The sequence below is a fragment of the Leptosomus discolor genome, chromosome 11 (assembly GCF_034619465.1).
Source record: "Leptosomus discolor isolate bLepDis1 chromosome 11, bLepDis1.hap2, whole genome shotgun sequence".
NCBI lineage: Eukaryota > Metazoa > Chordata > Aves > Leptosomiformes > Leptosomidae > Leptosomus > Leptosomus discolor.
Window position 1 is genome coordinate 1,656,998 of NC_141401.1, and position 16,837 is coordinate 1,673,834.

The 16,837-nt window shown below is 46.1% G+C and overlaps 1 long non-coding RNA gene across 2 annotated transcripts; it reads right to left on the reverse strand.

Moving 5' to 3' along the window:
* Positions 1 to 14,854: 14,854 nt before the first annotated feature.
* LOC147414681 (uncharacterized) lies at positions 14,855 to 16,473 on the reverse strand. Of its 2 annotated transcripts, XR_015183829.1 has the most exons (3): positions 16,440 to 16,473; positions 15,319 to 15,441; positions 14,855 to 15,038 (listed from the first exon to the last, which is right to left on the reverse strand). It is a non-coding gene; the product is annotated as an uncharacterized LOC147414681 (long non-coding RNA). The 2 variants fall into 2 exon arrangements; XR_015183828.1 differs by lacking the exon at positions 16,440 to 16,473 and having other exon boundaries at positions 15,319 to 16,033.
* Between the last annotated feature and the right edge of the window lie 364 nt (positions 16,474 to 16,837).

Below are 16,837 nucleotides of genomic sequence, written 5' to 3' on the forward strand. Positions count from 1 at the left end.
CTGCTGAGGAACAACACATCTGCAAATCACAGGGCACTGGTAAAAAGACATTTCAGTACGAAAGCCTTAGGAACACATTTATATAAAATGATGTTAAATTTCGAGACAGCCAGGAACACCCTTCTTTGATGCAAATTTCACAGCATATAAATCCCTCCTGGTCCAAACTCATGACACTAAGGATTTTACCTTCTTAATTACTTCTACTTCTTAAAATCACAGCTAGCAAACTTACTCTGTGGTCTATACACGTAGCCCATAGACAAAAGACAAAATAAAGTCTGCTTTGGGATATATATTTACTAAATGTGTGAGAGATTAACAAACTCTGCTTCTAGAAATCAGAGATGCAGAATTCCAGAGCCAGAAACGTAAGATAAGACCCTGGAAACTGCAGTGGATATGGCCAGAAAAATGTTAATGCTAACAAAGCGCTGCTGTAACACATTTTTTGTTGGGCCACAAGTTAAAAGCACTTTAACACAGATGACATTCACCAGACAGTCACAGTCAGCCCCACAAAGAGAAGACTATTTTGTTGTTGTTTTTGGAATATCTGACTATGGACTTTAGGCAACGGTTTCATTTCAGTGCGAGGTTACGGCCACGCTGACAGCCAAGTCACGGATACTTACCTTGAAACAAAAATAAATGGGAAGGTTAAAAACATCGTGGCACTACATGGCTGCTGTCTGAAAGACAGGCTCTTGTCTAGATACACACTTAATGTCCATTCTTCTACCTTGAAAGAAAGGCTAAAATGGATTCACTGCTCTTGAGGAACAAATAAGAAGCAGGTCTGCTCATCACATCAAAAACAACTTCAGAAGGCAAGCTAGTGGTTAACCCCAAACCAGCCCTTTCCATCAGCTTCGCCAGAAAAGCAACTGGCTCCTGCTCTGCTACTCAGGGGGTATTCCCTGCAATTTCACCTACGGAACAAAAAGACAACTGGACCTCCCTAACCAGCAGGTAGTGGGATCCACCTCCCTCATGTGAGCGCTTTCCCAGTGTCAATCTCGCAACAGCAGCACCTTTTCCTTACCTCAAGGTTTGGTTCTGGTGAAGCCTGCCTGGCGGAGAGCAGGCGAGCAGGAGGGGCAACGGCAGGGCTGCCCACCTGCAGGCCCTTCTGAGCAGCGGGATTCCACGGGTTTGCACACCCACAACTCCATCCCGATGGTTTTACTTGGTCTGCCTCCCCCGTCAGCTGTTTACGGCTGTTTGAGGGGCTGAAGGGGGTGGCGGGGTTAATTCACAGCCTGGTTCCGAAGACTCCTCAATACGTTATTGTGCTCCCTGACCGTCACTTCTCACGAGCCTACTGCATCTGAAGATGGCATGGTCCAGGTTTGGTCGTGCTGATACCAAGGATACAGGCCCTGCTCCTTCTGCTCCACTTCCCCTCAGCGCAGCTCGTTCCTGTCCTTGTCAAGACCTGGAAATCCTCAAACGCAACTGGTCTCCTGCTGAAGTGATGGGACCTGTCAAAATGCAAACTTGGGCTTTTCCTCACCCTGTTGTCTTCTACTCTCCGTGCAGGATGGAAATCCCTAGAAGGTACTGGTAACGGCTAGCAACATTAGGATTACCCTACTGAAAAGAACTAAGCTGGACAGTAAACTACAACTCACTGAGAGGAGGGGCACCCTGGAAAATGACAGCATCCTGCAGGGATCCAGACTGGAGGTGATCAAAGAATCACCAAAGAAACTATAAAACCACGGAAGGGCAGGACAGATCCACCTAATCCCTGCGGTGAGGTGGACTTGCCTGTATCAAAACCTCAATAAAACGTGAAGGATCTGAACCCGACTAAACAGAGGGACTGCCACGGACATCAAAGAGGACAGCGACACTGAGGGTCTCGAGAGCGTTTCTTCTCCCATTTTAACCCTTCACCCAGCAATTAAAAGCGATGGCTTTCTGGAGGTGTGACCGACTGTGCGGTACATCTGCGGGTTTCCACCCTCAGCTAGGCCTCAAGTTGGCTGCAAGGTGATTCTGTCAAAACAGGATTAGGCCACGAGAAGACGTGGCCAGAACGGAATAAAGGAGATGGTTCTCGACAGAGAAAAATATATGTGTGCATCTAATTAAGAGTTAAGGGGAGTGCCTACACCTATTAATTAAAACACTTAATGAGCTTAATGTACAGGACTCAGTAATAGAACCTCTTGGCAGGAATCTAAAGGATAACCCTCTAAAGAAAAAAAAAGGGGGGGGGGGGGAGGGCAAAACATGCTCTCCATAGGTACTTCTACACTCCTGTCCCACCTTTGCTTTTTTTGGGCGGAGTTTAGCTATTTCTGGAGCGTACAACATTGCTCTATGATTATCAAGTGAATTTGTGATAGAAGCAGCCCTTTGTAGAAAAGAAATAAAAATTCAAGTAGTACCTCCCTTTGCCAAAATTAATTTCCTACCCCTAGCTTTAAGTCCCACCCATGCTTCCCTTGTTGTTCCCCTTGCACACAGTAAATACTGCAGAGTATTTACAGAAGGCAGGTGGAAAGCTGGAACAAGCTGAAGATTAAATCAAGGGGAAGGTATTTTGCTGGTGTCTGTGAAAACCAGAAGTTGGCGAGCGATTGACTTCGTTTTAGAGGAACAAAAAGCCACCTTCAGTACTCGCCCCTAGCTAGTGAATAACAGATCAGAATCCCTCCATTCTACCTCACAGAGTAAAAAACTACAGGTGACTCGTTCATATCATTGTACTGTGCTCGTACGAACACTCTTCCTGGTAGAAAAGGTAACTCGCCTTTAGTAACCTGTACACAGAGACGTCTCTTCAAACACACATGACCCTGTACATCAGAGTGGTTTGAAAGTTCACAAACACACTGCGGAACTCAAAACACTCAAGTCCTTCGACTTCTCATTTCTGTCATCCCTTGCCACGAACCTGGGTGCGAATTAGACACGGGCACCGGAGAACAGCTCAGCTGCACCCACAAAACCTCCATGAGCACGGTGGGTGCAAACCAGCAGAGACCTGCACGTGCTCCTTCAGCCCTTCCGGATTTTCCGAACCTGATCCTGTAAGTCCACCCAGTTCCTCACCCGCCTGCCTTTGCAAGCACACGCTCTCACCCACGGCAGCTGGCATTCCTGGTTTCGGATGCCTGTCGTAGGACACCCCACAACTGCCAAGGGAACGTTTTTCGTACCTGCTTTCACACACCTGAATCGGAGTTTCGAATGCCCGGCTGACCTGAGGAACTGCCTCGGGAAAAAAAACAAACTGAGGGTGGCCACGGGATTTCCAAACACAGAAACAAGATTTGAAAACGCTCCTCTACTCGTTTTGCCCATAGTGCAGTGATTTCTAGAACTCTCAACGACCAGGAGAGCTTCAAATGTTAATAAACCATAAGCATCTATTTCCTATGGTTTTCCACTCATGAGACTGAGATAGGAAAGCAAATATTTAAGGAACAATGACAGAAAAGAGTACATTTTTAAGACGACTGTAAAGCCAGCAGAAGTAGACATAAGGAAATAAACAAGGTTATATCATTTTGTATTTTCAAGAAAGAAGCTATTCATGAGGTATGGAGGAAAGAAGAATGTATTTTATTCCTCCCCTCATGGGGCTTTTAAACATACACAACGTATCGCAAGCTCTGGGAATTTTCAAAAAGAATAACGCAGCACATAAGCAGCAATAACATGCAGAGCCTCTGAATATTTCCCTCGCTCATCTCCAAGCACACATTCCAGCGTAAAGATCCGCGCTTTGAGCTTCATTCAGAAGACACACAGAATGCTGAGGCGCTTTGTACAGCTATTATCTGAAACGTCTGACCCCGCAACAAATGACACTAGAGAAGAAAGCCAAATTATCAAAACTTTATTTCAGCATTGTACGCTCAACAGGGTGTTTTGCATATCTGACTAAGCAGCCAATTTGCTGCTAGGTAAGCAAAGAATTTCTGAGCCTGTTTGTACAACGCTGAACTCTAGCACACAAGAGGGTGAACTGTGAATATTCTGTGGAGCTCATTTGATTAAATCATTGTTTTTGCAATAGCATTTCTGTAAAGGAAAAGCGTTTCCAGTTACCCAAACGTAAATGTTGCTTAAACAGAACTGGGAGTACATGATCCCTGCGAAGAAAAAAACAAATATAGGGCCCAGCCAGCCTGCTCCTTTTGGAAATGAAGTCTTTTTATGCTCAGCAGATGACAAATCCTCTCGGTCTATTCAATATTTAATATCCATCACTTCGTCCTAGGTTTTGCTTTTGTCATATTTAAAAGAAAAGAACACGTCATTTTCCAAGGTCTACAGCAGTACTACTGCACTCAATAGGGATAGTGATTAATAAAAAGAAACCCTTCCTCTTTTTTTCTCTTCAGATCTTCTCCGTCCTCTCTGACATTTTTTTTTAAATCTCTGAAAATCCTTGTAAGATTTTGCTGGGTCCAGCATTGGCAGAGTTTGCTCCTCACCCATGGCAGCCCTCTGGGACGGTGTGGATGGGAAGGATGGATTTCAGCCACTTGGCCCGTTGACTCACTCTCCACAGCACCTCCTGATGCACTTCTGCTTCCTCACGTTGTCTCTAAGGCTCAAGATTGAGACCTGGATCCCTCACGTTGTGACACCCAGGACGCAATGGATCAGAAAAGTTAGTAAAAATATAATCGCTCTTGTTAGCAAAGGATGAGTCCAGAGAAGAACAGCCAAGACTATCTCTGTAACAGATCTCAGCAAGTATATTGGCACTTCACAAAAATGAAGGCTGAAAAGGGATAAAATTCCTCCCTCTATGTATCTCAGGGACAGATGTTAGAGGAGCAACACGATTTGACCTGTTGTGACTGTATCGTGACTACAAGGGCACAGCAAACCACCATGAAAAAATTCGACGGCTTATATCCACCAGAGGCTTTTGAACAGCCTCAGCACCTGTTCCAGTTCGGTTTCCAGTTCAAGGCCACACAACCTCCTGGTGCTGATCACACTTCCCTCCAGGACAGTTCTTCATTGACATATTGACCATACAGACAGAGACCCTTGTTGAGGGAAAAAACAGCAGCTTCTTACTCTCACTGCCACTTCAATCACCTAAGTGCTGGACAGAAAGAACAAGCTAACTAACTACAGAAAAGACCCTAATGGCTGCAGAGGAATTACAAGGGGAACACCAACCAACAGCGTGTGTTTATTTTGACAGCAGCGCTGCACTTTATGGGGATTAAAGACAACTATAAGCCAGGCCTCAGCTGGAGCCCAGGACCCAGCTCTGGAATGCTGTGCCGTGAGGAGGAGGTGTCCCTCATCCAGGCAACCTACAGAAAGCCAGGAAGAACGACCAGTGCTCAGCAAACAACCTACAAGGAAGGGCTGAAGAAACAGAGGAGGCTGGCCTGACAAAACGACCACAGAGTCTGTAAGTACGTTATTTAAATGTTTTAAACTAATTAAAAAAAAAAAGGAAAGAAAGGGAAAGAGAAAGGCATTTTTTCCTGTTCATGGCCTGTACAAGAAGAAACGGGCTTACACTGCAGGAAGGAAGATTCATGTTAGACGTTATGACTAGCACAGATGGCAAGGTACTGGAGCAAATTATTGGGGAGCAGAAAGGTCAGTATTACTTACCCCCAAGAGCAGCCCACGTAAACATCTGTTAGGAAGAGAGTTCTGTGTAGCTGACCCTGCCCTGGAAGAAAGTATGGACGACATGGCCTTCCGTCCTCATGAGTCAATGTTTGATCATTTCATATTGTATCATTATTTATTTGTTTTACTATAATGGCTATGAAGTCTAGCCACTGACTCATACAAAGTCCTGGGATAGGGTAAACATGTGACAGAAATTCCACAGCGGGCACAAAAAAGAAATCTAAGAGGCAACAGCAGAGTAAGACAGGTAGGGAGGCCCAAAGAAACAGCAAGACAGCACAGTCCCAACGGTCTGTCAATGAATAAATCTGAGGACTTTCGCAGTCATCATAGTAAAGCAAATTTAAGGGTTCTTTAGGAGAAGGGATTGTTTATGGGATACTCCTCCTTGTGTGAAAATAATGGTTTTAAAGGCAACAGACAGACAATGCAGGCTGGCACACCGCATCACGCAGAAAACGGTTGACAAAGGCGAGGTGATGAGAAGCAAGGCAGTGCAGGATGTGAGATAAGGCAAACCCCGTCCCAGAGAGAGCAAGAGAGCAGAGCAGAAAGGGAGGAAATCTCCAACCACTATCCTGTACAACGCCCTCCGCAGCATCGCTTTGGATGTAACACAGGCAGAAACCTGTCAAGTTAGAGACGATGATACTGGAAGGAGCGACTGGTCAGGCGGCGAGATGTTGCCTACGTTTTCCGTGTGCAGATGGCCAAGGACCTCATCACTCAGGGTTTCACGTATGCAGGAATATGGAAGTTTAGACAACACTACTCAGAATTAGAGAAAAAACTTATTTCGAAGATGATGCCTGATTTGAATTTGCATGCTAAGCAAATCAGACTGCTTCATCTGCCATGACTAAGGCGGTGAAGAAGGAGGACTGGCAGAGGAAGAGAATCTCGTTTAACTGTGTGATGCGTAAGCTGATGCCTCATTCACACAGGCACTTTCAGAAAGACAAAATAAGATTTTAACTTGTGACAGAAAACAGAACTAGGTGACACCAGAACTGCTGGTTTGACCACTAGTTTCAAGCTTATGCAAAGCGAGGGACAGAGGAAGCAAGATGACAACTGTGGTCTTTGATGACATGCAGAAAAACAAACACGACGTGGTCAGGAGGCATCTAGGAAGGACAGAAAAGACCTGGTGGCAGCCAGCCACAGCTGCCATGGGAGAACAGAAGTCCAAGAGCACGGCTGCTAGTGGCAGAAGCCAAAGGAAATTTCTGCTTCCAGCTAGTGGAGAAACTCGGTCCTCTTACTAGGGAATAAACAAGTTTACATTGGCTTTGCACCCCGTTGGGTGTTGTAGGCTGACCAGACCTAAGAAAAGCAGACATCGCCACCTCTGCTGCTCCCAAAGTTCCGTTTTGACTCGAACGTCACCTCAGCCGAGCCGTGAATCACCCCCTCAAAGGGTTTCCCATCTGCGAATGGATGTTACAGGATCATCTGTCTCACGGCACAACGGGTGACTGAGCCATTTACCACACTTAGTTGTAACGTTACTAGTTGACCCCCAGCGCTCGCCCATGAATAACTTTGTTTTCCAGGGACCTGCTTTCACCTGCAGGTTTACGAAAGGCTGAGGCACCGCACAACCTCCAGCTGTAAAGCGGGGTGTAGGCCAGTCAACTTTAAAACACATGACATCTATCTGGAGGGCTGGGAACAAGACAACCCCATCATCCCTTATATATCCCTACACAATTAAAGCAAAATCTTTTGTTCAGATCGCCGAACTCAGCTGTGTCAATTGAATTGCTCTGATTTGAACTAATTGAATTTCAATTGCTCCAGCCTGGTTTTGAACAGTTTTGTATGACATTCAAAAGCCTCAAGACTTTCTTTATAAATGGAAGTGCGTGTGTGTGGGGGACACACAACAAATGATTTAGCTGTTACCCAGAAAATAACAAACGTGTGATGTGTTTCGCTGGAGCAGCAGACCCGGTTTTATCTCTTAGTAGAGGCCTCCACCGACTAGAGTGGCGCACGAAGCACTTCTTATGTTTTAGGGTCTCCTTTCCACGAGGAAGGAGGTAGGGACCCTCACTCTGCAGAGAAGTAAACCTGAACTGTACTTGTCCAAGCCCTCCTTCACCCCTGCAGCTACTACCGTGCTAGCAGACACGGAAGGTACTCGAAGCACAGCTTTCCCGGGCAGAACGCACGGACTGCTTGGAAAACTCCTGCTTTTGCCGCCCAGCAACTCCATACCCACCTAGGAGGGAAAACAACGTGGCCACAAGAGGATTAGGAGTCTCAATTATTTCCAGAAGAACATTTATTTAATTAAATTTCAATTAAATGCCAGGCTAAACCTCATGGCTGATGTCTACCAGCAGCTTCTGTACAAACTTGCTGATTGTCCTTTATTCTCGCTGCAGCAGTGGAACTGTAAGCGGCTTCCGAGCCAAACCCAAAGCGCTCACGAAGCCAATGGCAACAATTCCACTAACTCTACGAGCCAGGCCACCCCATCCAGCGTGTGCCCAACCTCCTGCCCAGCACCAATTCGCACTTATCCAGCGCATCACTTCTGCTTTAAAGGCACCGACGGCGCAGGCGCGCAAGAACCTGCTCTGTAACTTCCTAAAAAGGCCCGTTTACCTCATCTTTAAAATTAATTTGGTTTTAATAATAACTTCTATGCTACAGAATTTGCTTCCTTCCCCCTTCATTCTGTCTCTGAATAAAGTATCCAGGTATTCTAGCCCAAGTCAGGTCTTCAATTTGTTAAAGTTTTCCTTTTCTTCCTCTGTGTCTTAAAAGTAGCTGCATTTATTTTTATAACTGGGCATAAAAACTGGTAGGAGACACCAGACCCTCGAAGCCTGGCCTGCACGCCAAGGAGCACCAAGTCCTTCTGGGTGGGCAGGAAGGGTAACTACCGTCAGTCAGGACTTACAAGTTCTGATCCATCCAGGCTGCCCACACGATGTACACCTCGCCAGCCTCAGCTCAGCTCACCCACCTGCAAAATCGACCCGAGTCTTCCCCCTCGTCCGTACCCCTCACGGGTGTTATGGGCAGTTATGAACGATTCTGTGGTTGTTCACAGCTCTCAGTCCACGGGCTGGCTCCGGCTCTGGCTCCGTGAGTTTTTGAACCATCACAGGAATTGCAAAATCCTCTTTCAGAGCGCTGGCTAGAAGAGGAGTTTCACATCCGAGCCCCACCCGTGACTGACCTCAGAATTTAACAGTGGAATTATTTATGTAATTGGGGAAAAAAAAAAAGTGATGGACACACATACAATGCGCCATACCTTTACAACAGGCAGAAGTATTAACAAGAAAGGCACAGAAATGAAAGGATTATTAAATTATTAAACTCTATTTGTTAACCTACTTTGGAGACTGTGAAGACCTAATTGTTGAGGAAAACCACCCTGGGATGAGCTGATCTCCTTTTACACCAGCCAAAACCGTAGCGTGCATTTTAGAACTAGAACTACTTTCATTTCATTTGTGGAGATTATTTACATTTTTTTTTAAATAATCAGTTTTCACCCTGCTTGCTGTTTTGGAAAGAGGTTCGAAGACGGCACAGAAAAAGCTTTAAACTACAATTTTCAGGCTTGGATTGTTTGAAAAAAAAAAAATAAAATAACCACAACCTTCAGCAAAAATAAATTTTGTACAGAAGCTTAATTTCTAATGGCATTTTCAAAAGTTTGAGGTGACTCTCATTTCATCAACTGATAGCCATCTATGACAAAGAAAGTACATGACATAACCGCCACAAACCAGCCGCTCCATGAGGGCTGTGCCCCAGTGCACACACGGCAGAGGGAAGCCCCAGCCCCACACACCTCCTGTCGCCCTGCAGGTGCTCGGGAGGAGCACAGGGAGTCTCTCACCCCCCAGCAGAGCTCCACCGCACAGCAGGGCTGCTGCAGGCCTCAGCCTGTGCCCGAGCTGAAGTCTGCAGGAACGGCACCAGAGCAGGGGACGGGAGCCACAGTCAGGGCTGCTTCCACCACGCTTCCATGAAATACCTGACAATCCCACGAGAACTTTGTATACTGGACTTCTGAGTCCCTTTTTACCTCTTTCCTGAAATCAATCCACAAAAGCCTTCGCTCAAGAATGCCAAAGAAGCTGAGGGAGGAATTTTTAAAGAAACAGGAGGTGGAAATAACCAAAGAGAAGCAACAGGCAGGGAGGCTGAGAAGAGCAAACCCAGCAGTTCTCTGAAGAGGACGAGGAAGACTGAAATTAGGGAGGTTGCGTGTATGTACGTGTGATCATCAGAACAGCTAGGGAGGAAGCTAAGTGTTCTCTTAAATAGAGCAGAGCCATTATTTCTACTGCACAGATGAAATTTTATTATCTGCTAATGCAGATGTTGGGGCTAGGCAGTAAAATACACCGCTCTGACTATAAAAATCAGAGTTGCTGAATTCCAGAAGACCCTACTTCCCAGTAAAAGATTTTTCTTATTTGAACTAGAAATTTATAGTAAAAGGAAGCCTGAGTCTAGCAGAATGTTCCTTATCCCTCAGTCCCCCCCCAATTTTTCAAGAGCTACCCACTCCAAATTCCCCTTTGGATCAAATCTGTAACGTTCCAATTCAACTTTATTGGAAACAAATTAATAAATGAAAAGCCTGACCTACACTTCAAGCACTGACAAACAGAAAGTATTATCACAGAGAGAAGCTGAAAAATTCTATTTAGTACAACGACAAAACAAATTACTTTGTGACTGAAATAAAACCTTGTGTTTACAGCACAAAAATAGAAGGTATTTATGTTTAAGGGTTGGGCTATTTTCCTTGTCTGAATTCAACAGGTTTTGCCCATTACTAGAGTAATTCGGTCCTGCTGAATCCTTGCCCTTTCACTATTATTTACAGAAAACACAACCCAAAATCTTACCACCTCCACTTCCAAAATTTTAGCCCAGCCTAAACACTTTAGGAAATCCTGTGAGGCGCTGGTGTCCGTCTGAAAGCCAGCAGAGCCAGCTCCACCCGCGGCCGCCGGGCTGAAGCTGGCAAGCGGAACACGGTGCTGCACTTCTGCCGCTCCCATCTTTATCCCCTACACTAGGACCAACAGAGCGCTGGACGTGACAGATTATTTCCGTACTGGCAGAAGTTACCCCAGCAGCTGCACCGGTAGTTACCCCAGCAGCTACGTCCCGTGAATCACATTCCTCTTCAAGTCCCCTGCCCAAGAGCTGTCCTCGCTTTCATCTTGGCTACTTAAACTGTCAGACTTGAAAGCTCCCACATTCACCGCAGAGAGTTTTGGACAATACACTCTTTCGACAGCCGGCCCTTCTTATTGTGTCAGAGCTCGCTTCTTCCGAAGCACTTCTGCTAAGTCAAAACCTCATCAGGCGCTACAGGATAAAAACTGCAACTCCATTCCCCCACCCTGCAAAGAGCAGAACTGATCAAATACTCCCCAAAGTTTTCTTGAAGTCCTAGAGGGGCAGCGAGGCTGCTGTTCCTTCAGCTGCCCTCCCACTGCCGGCGTGCAGGCCTTGTAAAAACCTGACACCGTGTGCTTGTTGCTTTCAGTTACTCAGCCAAACTGCTAGTAAAAAAAAAAAAACCAACACAACAACCAAGCAACAAACCACCTTTCTCTTTATCCCAACACACACAGATCTGACAAGAATCTTTGAATTTTCTGTTTTAATTAGTCCAATGTCTCTTGTCATCTTGAGGAACAGCCAAATCAGTCCTGCAAACTCTTTTCAATAAACTTCATTTTACACAGTTTCATTTTGACATCATCATTCACTGTATTTTCCACCTTAGTTACAAAACATGTTAACACATATTTTTAGCCTTGAATTCTGGTACGGAACCTTCTTAAACATTTTGTTCTGAAAATTGTCATTTTTATTTCCTACGTCTGATTTCATGTTTAATTTGCCATACCACAGCTGACTATCAGCTTTTTTAAAGGAATTTTATCAGGAGTTTTGCAAGAATCTCTGAAGTTCTTTTCCTACTTCTCTCTGTTGACCCACTCACAGACTTATGACAGGATAAAAAAAAACCCAAATAATGCTGATTTCCCACCCTCCCTCCTATCACACGTGTTACAAGTTACTGTATTTCGATCCTCTACAATCCACCCAGGAAAGCTGCGCTGCCTGCTCATTTCACTTCCAAGCTATGCTATTGCCGCAACTTAGGATTTTTTCCCTTTCACGCATTTTCTCCCCAAATTATCCCGAAAGTCTATCTAGCAATTAAGCTAACCTGCAGTATTTTGGGCTTACAATCTCTAATTATGAGATTTTTACAAAAGTTCTGAAGCTGGACAGGACAGCTTGCAAAAGGAAGACCAACAGCAGGAAGAATGGCTGAATATTTAGTCACAAAGTAAGTCGTGTATTACAAGGCAGCGGAACTAACTGAACGATTATTTTTCATTTGTTAAGCCCTGTACAGTAACATGAAGTATCAAAGCCATAAAAAAGCACTTACTTGTAACAATGTCCTATGTAACCTTCATAATAAAATGATTAATGCCTCAGAAAAGAAACACAAAGAAATTTGCTAGTTTACAGGAGGAATTGCCTGGTTATCTAAACACCACCAAAGAATAAACTTAAAGAATATTCTCAAGCAATCTTTTCACAAAACCAGATGATACACAAGTCATCTGCTGGTTAAAAAAAACCAAACAAACCCCACAAACCCCAAAAATCCACCAAAACTCATCTAACCTGTGTCCTAAAAGCACACCAATTAAGACATCCAGTTTCGGTAGGAAATAAAAACACGTTTGACAAACAGTAACTGGGGTGGCATACGGCAAGAGATCTGCAGAAAACTATTTAAACTACTTTAAAAACTGGAGTACGAGTTCCAGAAGCTTTACAGGTGTATATATTGATCAGTCTATTCCCAGGGACCAGCAAAAACACATGAAGCAATTTCATCCCTTGTTTTGTTAATTATGAATTTCTAGACTTGACCGGCATGCCTGATACTGTGCAAGTAAAACAAGAAATGACATCCTACACTCAACTCTGGGGGAAAAAAAAAAAGCCCATTTTGAGACATACTAGAAGTATTCACCTCTTCTAGTTTGCTAACTTAAAGCAGCTGCTTCCCATTCTCTACACGGCTTTAAATAACCTTTCTTCACTTCTTGCCTGAGCTTCCTAGTTGAGCATCAACCTCTTACTTGGCACGTTGCTAGAAAACAGAATATTGGGACACAAATGTGAAGTATTTGCAAGCAGTGAATGCAGAAACCAATGGGAGCCAGTCATGCGCCAGAGCAGTCACACACAGTCCCAGGAGCAAACATACTGTTTTGAACTTGCCCAGCTCCCTCCGAGGGCCGATTACGTTAAAAAAACCCCAAGCAAATACCAGCAGACAAGAACCCTTCTGGGTTTAGGCTTGACCACTCGGTGCACATCTCGCTAACCACTGCTGGGAGAGATTTAAACAACCCAACAACAGACAGAAGGCGTGGCACCGACATCCAAGCCTCTTAGAACGGTAGTAAGCTCCAGAGCTTATTCCTCCAACGTCTTGAGCTCTTCTTTCTTTTTTTATTCTGCCTGGAGCACTCCCCTGTTGATTTTCAGGGTCTCAAAGTGTAATTTTTATATTGTCCAAAAATGGATATAGTTTCTCCAATACTCATTTTTGTCCCTTTTCCCTAGAATTCCTGGATACCAGCAATCAATACTCAATTCCCCTTAATAACCACTATTCCAGCTCTGCTGGGGAAGGGGGGGGGTGCCGAAGTTAAGGGTGGGAAGAGGGACAGTTTAAGAACAACTTTTTCTCTTTCCACTTCGCGCATCTACATAGACAGAGACGCCTGAAGAAGATGTTACACAAAACATGAAGGAGCACATTGTCTAGACGCGGCAGGGACAAACGAGGTACCAGCAGATCCACAAAGGAGCATTATAAGCCACAAAAAACAATCATCAGCTCGTTTCAGCAAACGCTCGGCTACCCGGCACTTTTACAGACCCAGAACCCAGCAGGATTTCACACACGATGCATATGCTTAACGTACAGGACAGGAAACTTGTGTTGATGTAAGGCTGCAGCACTCACGTTAAAAAATAAAACAAAACAAAGAAATGTAACCACCCAGAACAAAATACAAACTGCGGATGAAATCACCGAATTGGCCAAACTGCACTTACATTCAATATTTTTAAAGGTAGATCAGAAAACACCTGAAAGATAATCACATAGCAGCGCACGAAAACCGAACTCAGGCTCAGCCACAACTGCAGAGCTCCTACAGCCAGTGTTTTCAGTATTCTACATTTTGGCCCAGGATTCTGACACATGATCAGCTTCAACATGCAAACCAGTGCTTAGAATTTCCTTTTCACACAGTTACCAACAGATTACTTTGAGCAATGAAGAAATTGGGATGAATACGTGAACTATGTACAACAGCCAAACGCTAACTGTAGCGATTACGGTGATGACTCACAATATTAACTCCTTTGTACCTGAGCTTTAAAACCCAGAACACCCAGGTATGAACAGAAAATACGTTGATCTTCCAAGGCAGACTGACCAGGGATCCTAGAGAGCAGTTTCCCGCACCGTAAGCGGGGCTCAGCTCACTTCTGCTGCTCTGCTCTGTTAGGGACAGGATTCCACGCACTGTGGCAGTACACAGCATTTCTAATCAATGACATCTGTAACGCTGACAGCTTTATTCACAGAAACACATCATCAGAAGTCCTCAACTAAGACCTAGAATTGCTTCATCAAAACATAACAGTTTCTTCCTCTATTACAAAGAGAACAAAACCGGATCCTTACTTCAAATGGCATAATCACACCCATTTTTAAAGCAGATTTACTTTTTTTTTTTTTCCATATACTATGAGTATTAGTCAGTCCAGTAACCAGGGCTTTTTTGTTGCAGTTTAAGAAAAGCTGTACTCTGCAAAGATGTTACTTAAAATTTATTTACCCTTGTGATAGGACACTTAGTTATTCTGCCTGGGGAACATTTCCATTCACTTTTAGTCCCCCAAACAGTTCTCGAGACTCCTCAAACCCTTGCAATACAAGCAGCGTGCACATGAGTGGAGCAGAGGCGAAACCCACAGGTTTAAACATTTCCATTTGTTTTTGAACTTGGAATAAGCTCCCCCCAATAGTTTGGAGGGGGGCATTTTATACAGCTTTATAGAACCAGAACACACAACATATTCTTTCTTCTGAGAAAACAAAGGAAAAAGAAAATGTACCTCTCTATTCTCAGAAACTTCTTTTTTTTAATATTATGTTGGTTTAGTTAATACTTATAGACATTTTGTTTCCACAATAAAAGTTCTTTTCCAAAGGTCTTCACCTGTGCCACGAAAACAAACTCCAGGCCAAACCTTCCTTTGTGAAGCCTCAGCCCAGGGGCCACCTGTGTTCACACCTGTAAAGGAGAATTTAAAACAGAGCTAAAATAAAATTCACCCTGATCCTGAAGACCCAAATGCTTTGTAAAGTTGATACTCTAAAACTACTGCAGTAACTTCGACTATGTTGAAACCAGAACCACAGAACAATAAATAAAATGACTGGTCCATGTCACAGACAAAACTGAAATCCAATGGGTACAACAGCGAAATCACAACAAGGCCCTAAACCATCACAAAAATATGTACCTGCCGCAGAATACTAGTGGTACTGTGCTGCAAGTTACACTTTTTTACCTTAAACTGGATCCAGCTTGAAACTCCTGGCTCACACGCTCTCAACAGAACTTGTGCTTAGCTGTCAACCGCATTCGTTAACGTTTATCCACAGACGACGCAGGTAAAGGAAGTATCTCCATCCTGCGCTGCAAAATATTTTGACAAGACAAGACAGTTTTCTAGCAATTCTCATCTTTTCCTTGATACTGAGCATCAAATGTCTCAAACAACTCCTCGGGATTTTTTCAGCCCTGTCTTTTTCAGCCACCCAAAGCGAAGGCAAGGTTAACATGTTCAACGAAACTCCGTTGACTCTGCACAAAGGGACAAGCAGGAACCTCGCCGAGCGAACAAAGCACGTTTTACCTATCGTCCGCTACACCTCATGAAAATGGGCCCATGTGTCTGGTAAAACCAGCCACGGGTAGATGGAGACAAGCAACTGTGGGGTTTCACCACCGTCAAAGACGCCAGCGGATCCGATACCTGACGCAGGTCACAAGCCCTCCCGGGACACACCTGGTACCTCCTCTCAGAAGTCTGCCCAGCAAAAAGAGACAGGAGAACGTACCTCCTACTGTCACCACAGGCCCTGCCCCACCACTTCATCCAACACCCGGCCCTGCCCAACACCAAGAGCCGGCTGCAAGGTGGCACATTCCGAGCAGCTACAAGCACCTCCAAAGAAGCTTTCCAGACAGAGAACCGACCGACCCGGGATTTCTCTGCACCAACAACGCCTCCCCATCCTCCCTCTCCCTGCCCAGAGCCCTCAGCAGCCCCTTCACCCCAAAGACAGGGGTACGCTGAGCGCTAACACTGACCAAGCGCCCCCCACGCCAAGCCTCCAGCCCGCCAGCTGCGCCGCCACCCTCCGCGCTTTACACACCCCACACCCCCCCCCCACCGCGGAGACCCCGCTAAGGGCGGGCAGGGCCCGGCGGAGCGCCCCGGCAGAGTAGGGCGGCCTCGCCTCCCCTCACGGCTGCCGCCGCCGCCGCCGCCGCCGCTGAGGAGATCCGTGCCCCTCCCCCGCGCGCCGGTCCGCCTCCCTCCCGCTCTCCCCGCCTCTCCGCGCCGCCGGCGGCCCGCGCGCCATTCCTCGCGCTCCGCCGCCCCTCAGCCGCCCCGCTCCGCACCTTTCCCTCCCTCCTGGCTGCGCGCCCCTGCCCGGGCGGCTCCGGCTTTAGGGCCGCCCCGCGCCTCGGCACCTCCCCTAGGATCCGGCAGGCGGGGGGGGGGGGAGCGGAGCGGAGAAGCGGGAGGGGTGTGTGTGTTGGGGGCGGGGGGGGGGGGGGTGGTGGGATGGGGGGGGGGGGGGGGAAGAAGGCAGAGCGCGCCCCATCCCCACCGCGGAGCCGCCGCCGCTCCTTCCCCATCAGCCACCAGCACGGAATGATCCTCCGCTCCCAGCCGGGCTGTCCCCCTGGCCGGCTTCACCGCTCCCCCATTGGCTTCCACCGCCCCTCGCCCACCCCATTGGTTCCGGCTTGGCGTTGGTGCGCCGCGGTTGGTGGAGAAGGACGTCAATCAGGCC